The 8,013-nt window shown below is 35.6% G+C and overlaps 1 long non-coding RNA gene across 1 annotated transcript; it reads left to right on the top strand.

The window, feature by feature from the left end:
- Nucleotides 1-1,784: 1,784 nt before the first annotated feature.
- Nucleotides 1,785-7,683, top strand: LOC127976504 (uncharacterized). The gene is made up of 2 exons (XR_008157823.1): nucleotides 1,785-2,302; nucleotides 7,231-7,683. It is a non-coding gene; the product is annotated as an uncharacterized LOC127976504 (long non-coding RNA).
- The last annotated feature ends 330 nt before the right edge of the window (nucleotides 7,684-8,013 follow it).

Here is an 8,013-nt window from a genome sequence, read left to right as displayed (position 1 = left end):
AATGTGTGTGTGTGTGTGTGTTAAGTGAATTAGGTGTGAAACTATCAGGGTGCATTTAGTCTCCAGCGCCAACATTTTACAGAACTGCCACTTTCCTGGAGTCTCCAGAATTACTCGGTGTCGGACTCTGAGAGACTTAAGATTCCAAAAAATGATTTAATTAGAATACCATGAAGTATTGTGAAATACTATATATTAAGACTTTATATATAGGCTTTATGCACAGATTAGAGTGACTCGTGAAGGACCAGCACCACCTCCTCTTGTTCGATGGTTTGAGGAATATATCTTCCAGAATCCAGGATTAAGATTTAGGAGCTCATTTTTATTCCACCTCCTTTCCTGAAAAGTCTGTCTTGCAGAATTGACTAAAAATTAATCTTCACATTAATTACTAATTATTTTGCAATTCTTTTTGTCAGTTCTTCTTGACCTGCTTTTTTCTTCTTCTTTTCTGACCTCATGACCCAGTCAGTATTTTTTGTACAATGGTCAAGTCTTAACTTATCCATTTCTGTATTGCATTTGTGTTTGATATTTCTCATGGGTATTTCATAATTTTCGACCTTACAGTTTGAGTTAAAAGTCTATTTTAGCGCATTTCATCTGTAAAAGAAAACATGCCTAATAATTCTGCACACATGAATATAAGGAGTTTTTCTCTTCCAGCTTTCCTGGACTATTGTATAGCACTCATAAATGATTAAATAAAAAATAATGGTAGTTATTAAGATTTATATGGTTTGGAATTGGTAAAATGTACTTGGAAAAAAATCACAATAAAACAATGTTTTCATGTTTAAGTTTGGAATATTAACTGACATGAATGAATGCTATATAAATATTGTTCATGTTAACATAATGTTTATAAATGAAATCTTATTGTACAGTGTTACTAATATATATATTGTTCTGTGAATGTGATTTTAAAGTCTAGATGATTCGGATTAACCCTTTAACTGCCGTATCCTTTAAAACCTCACTGCCAGAGGGATATTGTGAATGCATGTGCCCGCTGGGCACAGTTTACCTGATGCCACCGGGGTGGCGATGGCATTGGTGGCTTGAGCCCGCCATCGCTGCTTGCAGCTATATTTAGGGCTCAAGCCTGGAGGGCGAGAGCCCTATTGTTTTCCTTAGGATTATTAGGGCTCAAGCCCAAAGGGCGAGAGGCCTATTGTTTTCCTTAGGATTATTTTTTATTATTATTATTATTATTATTATTATTTTTTTCCAACGTCTCGGGGGCTTTTGGGGCCCTTAACGTGCTTAAAAAGTCTTGAAAAATGGCACACAGATTGGAACCTGCGGCCATTAGGGCCGGGCAGAGACTGATACACGGGCGTGGCACAGGGGCTCTACAGCGCCCCCTGGAATATGGAGGGCCATATATCATACATTCTTGCTCGTAGACGAATGAAACTCGGTACACATATAAATCTCATCAATCCAAACAACTTTTGTATTGCATATCATAGGCTCCGCCCAACAGGAAGTTGGCTATTTAGGGTTTAGTATTCAAATTTTTCGTCAAAGTTGTGGGGGCTTTTGGGGTCCTTAACATACTCAAAAACTCTTGAAAATTTGCACACACTTTGGAATCTGTGGCCTTTAGGAGCCTGCAGAGGCTGGGACCCGGGCGTGGCACAGGGGCTCTACGGCGCCCCCTGGAACACAGTCAGAAATGTTGATGTATAGCTCACACATACTTGCACATATTCATATGAAACTCAGTACACATATAGATCTCATCGTGCCGAACAACTTTCGTATTGCATGTCATAGGCTCCACCCAACAGGAAGTCAGCTATTTAGAGTTATGTAAAAAGCGCATGCTCTGGAATTTGAAATACTTGTCATAGGTTTTTTTCTCGATTGCCGCCAAACTCGGTCAACATGATCTCAAGACACTGGGGATGAAAAATTGCCAGGGGATTTTTGATATCTCGAACGGTTTGCTCGTGGCGAGGCGTTGAAATTATGGCGAGAAATTAGAAACAGGAAGTGTCTAATACCATCCACATACATTTCCTGATTTTAATCAAACTTCATCAGATTATTCGTTGTATAATGTCGATCGCATATATGTGACTATTAGGAGTCAAAGTTATAGCGCCACCAACTGGCAGAAGGAAGTGTGTCATTTTCAAAATGATTTGAATTCAGCATCTTATTATTACTCGATTTGCTTCAAACTTCATCAGAATAATGTTAAAACACAGCTGATATAAATCTGCAAGGGGGATATTGATATCTAAAAAATTGTTGCCGTGGCAACATGTCAAACTGGAATACTTCTCAGGTGATTTTGAGGCAAATAACATACTTAGAATTTCACAAAACTCTGAACACACATCAGTATTTCTGATAGGAACTTAAATTGTGAATGGATTTTGGATAGCTTGAATGGTTTTGCCGTGGTGATTTTTTTAAATGACCTTACAAAGGGAATCATTATTGTATTTTTAAATTGCAGCTTCCAAACACGTCAAATAATTTTTTCATACAGATGAAAAAGTCATTCTGAGGAAATATGCATAGTTTCACGACTTTACAACACTGTATGGATAACAGAAAATTAAAAAACTGTCAGACATCTCATCTCACTCTGTCCCTCTGTTTGAGTATATGTGCTTCAGACTTCCATTGTCTGAGAGAAATAGCGCCCCTACAGGTTCATCTCCCGGACTTTTACTTTCACTTTTAAATCGGTTAAAAATACAAACAAATACTTAGATTTACTTCACACTGACAAGCTAAACCAACATATCTGATTATTACCGGTTCAGGGCTCATGGATAAATTATTTCTGGCCAGAGATACGTGAGAAATAGGAGAGATGAATCACCGCTGTGATCACGAGCGTCTGGAGTAAAGAGCTCAGAGAAAACGAATTTATTCCTGTTTTAAAGCTTTTAAAAATAAATTATTACAGCGATATCACACAATCAACCAATTAGAACACACCAAGAGCTAAATTAAGATGTTTTTGAACTGTTTGTGTGAAAATGAAATATTTGTGGCTGCCTATCTGAAATCACCGCCTCCGATCAGCGCGTACAGTGTCCAGCTCAAAACAAACGAATTTATTCTTGTTTAAGAGCTTTTTTAAATAAAATATTACCACAAATGCACACAATAAACCCATTGTAACACAACAAGAGCTAAATGCAGGTGTTTGTGACCTGTTTAAGTGTGCAAGACTATTTGAAAGCGCGACTGGCAGAATAACATATCTCTCGAGCTGCAGGATTCTGGCTTTCGTCGTACGAACGAACACATAACGGACAAGATTATTTCAAAACACATAATAGCTTGGCGACTATAAACGAAAACAGCCACGTGAACATAAACTGGATCTACTGGATTTGAATATTAAAGTGACCACATTTACCACTTGCTTCTGTCTTCAATTTTAATCTATATAAAAAAGGAAACTCATTCGACTTGGCTGCTTTTTTAATGTGTGCGTATTTATTTATTTATCTTTTTATACATTTTGTATAATTTCATAGTTTGTGTATTACAATTATAAAAACAAAAATAAAATTAGCCACTCACATAGAAATAGCTTAGGCCTTAACCTTTTTCTGACAGTTTTAGGGATTTTTAAAAATCCTAAAAAAAACCTTATTTGTGCTGCAAATAATAATTTCAAACTCATTTGATACTGACCTATGACATCCTGTAACATTATATTTATTTTAATTTACATAATCTCATGGATGTAACAGTAAATCTGTTCAGCTCACAGATCAATACTAAGCTGTAATGCAAGCAGAACTTTCACAAATGCTTATGAGTCATTTAAGGATTTGATAACACTGTAAAATAATGTCTAATTTGTTAACATTAGCAAATTCATTGATAACACTTTATAATAACTGCACTCATTATTAAATAGTCAGTTCATGCTTTATAAAGCCTTGTCCCAATATTAATAGTCAGTAGTAAGCAGTTTATAAATACAGCTATAAATAGCTTGTCCTTGGTTTATAAGCACATTTATTAAAAATGAGAGTAAGTTATCTTCCTATGAAAAATAAAAGATAAAAATAAACAAACAACAACACAGATTGATAATGAACTCAGAAATTTTATTGTGGATTTATGATAAAGCCTGCAAATGAATTCATACTCCTACTCATACTACTCCATACTCCTTTTTCCACATGATGCCAATATACTGAGATGTTAAATTGTGAATGGGTTTAGGATAGCTTAAATGGTGTTGCCATAGAGATTTATTAAAGTAACATAAAAAAATACAATAGTTATTTTACTATATCTTTACAATTTTTCATTCTAAATCTTCATAATTTTTTATATAAGTAGAAGTCCTCATTTGAAGGAAGCACAGTAAGTTTCATAGCTTTATCACTTTCAAGAGCCAGCATAAAATTTAAACTATCATAACTTATAAATCAAGCTTGCAATTCTTAGTACCTATAATGGCCACCAGAGGGAGCTATAGGATTACTTTTAAATAATTATTGTAGAAACGAGTATGATTTAAATCATTTATAGAAATCTTTCAAAAAAAAAAAATGAATTGTATATATTTTACTGATAAAATGACCCTCACTTAATTAGAATAACAAGCTGAAGTATTTTGAACTGTATATTAAGAATAATTCTTTATAGGCTTTATGGACAGATAACGTTTTGAGTGACTCTTGAAGGTTTAGCACCACATCCTCTTTTACCACTGTTTAAAGAATTAATCTTACAGAATAGGTGTGAATGAATTTTGGATAGCTTGAATGGTTTTGCCGTGATGTTTTTTGAAATAATAGTAAAAAAGGAACCAGTAAATGTCTTTTTATTTTTTTAAAGTGCAGCTTCTAAACACTTTAAAAAAAAAAAAAATGTACACATAGAAGACCAGTCATTCTGAGGCATATTTCCTCAGAATGACTGGTCTCATGACCATAGTTTCATGACTATACAACACTATATGGATGATAGAAAATTAAAAAAAACTATCATACATCTGATGTCACTCAGTCCCACTGTCACTGTGGGTAATGTGTGTGTGTGTGTGTGTGTGTTAAGTGAATTAGGTGTGAAACTATCAGGGTGCATTTAGTCTCCAGCGCCAACATTTTACAGAACTGCCACTTTCCTGGAGTCTCCAGAATTACTCGGTGTCAGGCTCTGAGAGACTTAAGATTCCAAAAAATGATTTAATTAGAATACCATGAAGTATTGTGAAATACTATATATTAAGTCTTTATATATAGGCTTTATGCACAGATTAGAGTGACTCGTGAAGGACCAGCACCACCTCCTCTTGTTCGATGGTTTGAGGAATATATCTTCCAGAATCCAGGATTAAGATTTAGGAGCTCATTTTTATTCCACCTCCTTTCCTGAAAAGTCTGTCTTGCAGAATTGACTAAAAATTAATCTTCACATTAATTACTAATTATTTTGCAATTCTTTTTGTCAGTTCTTCTTGACCTGCTTTTTTCTTCTTCTTTTCTGACCTCATGACCCAGTCAGTATTTTTTGTACAATGGTCAAGTCTTAACTTATCCATTTCTGTATTGCATTTGTGTTTGATATTTCTCATGGGTATTTCATAATTTTCGACCTTACAGTTTGAGTTAAAAGTCTATTTTAGCGCATTTCATCTGTAAAAGAAAACATGCCTAATAATTCTGCACACATGAATATAAGGAGTTTTTCTCTTCCAGCTTTCCTGGACTATTGTATAGCACTCATAAATGATTAAATAAAAAATAATGGTAGTTATTAAGATTTATATGGTTTGGAATTGGTAAAATGTACTTGGAAAAAAATCACAATAAAACAATGTTTTCATGTTTAAGTTTGGAATATTAACTGACATGAATGAATGCTATATAAATATTGTTCATGTTAACATAATGTTTATAAATGAAATCTTATTGTACAGTGTTACTAATATATATATTGTTCTGTGAATGTGATTTTAAAGTCTAGATGATTCGGATTAACCCTTTAACTGCCATATCCTTTAAAACCTCACTGCCAGAGGGATATTGTGAATGCATGTGCCCGCTGGGCACAGTTTACCTGATGCCACCGGGGTGGCGATGGCACTGGTGGCTTGAGCCCGCCATCGCTGCTTGCAGCTATATTTTTTTATTATTATTATTATTATTATTATTATTTTCTAACGTTACGGGGGCTTTTGGGGCCCTTAACATGCTTAAAAAGTCTTGAAAATTGGCACACACATTGGAACCTGCGGCCATTAGGGCCGGGCAGAGACTGATACACGGGCGTGGCACAGGGGCTCTACAGCGCCCCCTGGAATATGGAGGGCCATATATCATACATACTTGTACGTAGACATACGAAACTCGGTACACATATAGAACTCATCAATACAAACAACTTTCGTATTGCATATCATAGGCTCCGCCCAACAGGAAGTTGGCTATTTAGGGTTTATTATTCATATTTGTCGTCAAAGTTGTGGGGGCTTTTGGAGTCCTTAACATACTCAAAAACTCTTGGAAATTTGCACACACCTTTGGATCTGTGGCCTTTAGGAGCCTGCAGAGGTTGGGACCCGGGCGTGGCACAGGGGCTCTACGGCGCCCCCTGGAACACAGTCATTAATATTGATGTATAGCTCACACATACTTACACGTATTAATATGAAACTCAGTACACATATAGATCTCATCGTACCGAACAACTTGCGTATTGCATGTCATAGGCTCCGCCCAACAGGAAGTCAGCTATTTAGAGTTATGTAAAAAGCGCATGCTCTGGAATTTGATATACTTGTCATAGGTTTTTTACTCGATTGCCACCAAACTCGGTCAACATGATCTCAAGACATTGGGGATGAAAAATTGCCAGGGGATTTTTGATATCTCGAACGGTTTGCTCGTAGCGAGGCGTTTAATTTATGGCGAGAATTGAGAAACAGGAAGTGTCTAATACCATCCACATACATTTCCTAATTTTAATCAAACTTCATCAGATTATTCATTGTATGATGTCGATCGCATATATGTGACTATTAGGAGTCAAAGTTATAGCGCCACCAACTGGCAGCAGGAAGTGTGTCATTTTCAAAATGCTTTGAATTCAGCATCTTATTTTTACTCGATTTGCTTCAAACTTCATCAGAATAATGTTAAAACACAGCCGATATAAATCTGCTGGGGGGATATTGATATCTAAAAATATTGTTGCCGTGGCAACATGTCAAACTGGAATACTTCTCAGGTGATTTTGAGGCATATAACATGCTTAGAATTTCATCAAACTCAGAACACATATCAGTATTAGTGACAGCTAGACACTGGCAAAAGTTCATAAGAGGGCGTGGAAGAGGCACTCTATAGCGCCACCTTTTGTCAAAAGTGAGGGGGTTAGTTTTAGCTACAGACACCAAACTCAGTACAAAAATTGTTCTTATCAAGACGGACAACTTTCTAATTCACAGTCATCAGCTACGACCAACACGAAGTCGGCTATTTTGATTTGAATGTGGATTGTTTTTTACATTTAGCTGTGAATTAATGCATACTGCTCAGAGGAGAGTAACACTATACACACCAAACTTGGTGTACATGTTGAAAAAACATTGAGGAACTTAAATTGTGAATGGGTTTTGGATAGCTTGGATGGTTTTGTCGTGGTGATTTTTTTAAATGACAATAAAGATGGAACTATTAATTTTCCTGCATTTTTAAATTCCAAACACTTCAAAACCTTTTTTCATACAGAAAAAAAGTTATTCTGAGTAAATATGCATAGTTTCATGACTTTACAACACTGTATGGATAACAGAAAATTAAAAAACTGTCAGACATCTCATCTCACTCTGTCCCTCTGTTTGAGTATTATGTGCTGAGACTTACATTGTCTGAGAGAAAATGCGCCCCTACAGGTTCAATTCCTGAAAGGGAAATTCGACTGAAAGGGAGGAGACTCTCTTTTAGTTTCATTTTTAAATCGGTTAAAATACAAATAAATACTTAGATTTAATTCACACTGACAAGCTAA

Source organism: Carassius gibelio, chromosome B17 (assembly GCF_023724105.1).
Source record: "Carassius gibelio isolate Cgi1373 ecotype wild population from Czech Republic chromosome B17, carGib1.2-hapl.c, whole genome shotgun sequence".
NCBI lineage: Eukaryota > Metazoa > Chordata > Actinopteri > Cypriniformes > Cyprinidae > Carassius > Carassius gibelio.
The sequence above is the reverse complement of the archived record's forward strand: the minus strand, read 5'-3'. Positions and strand labels throughout refer to the sequence as shown.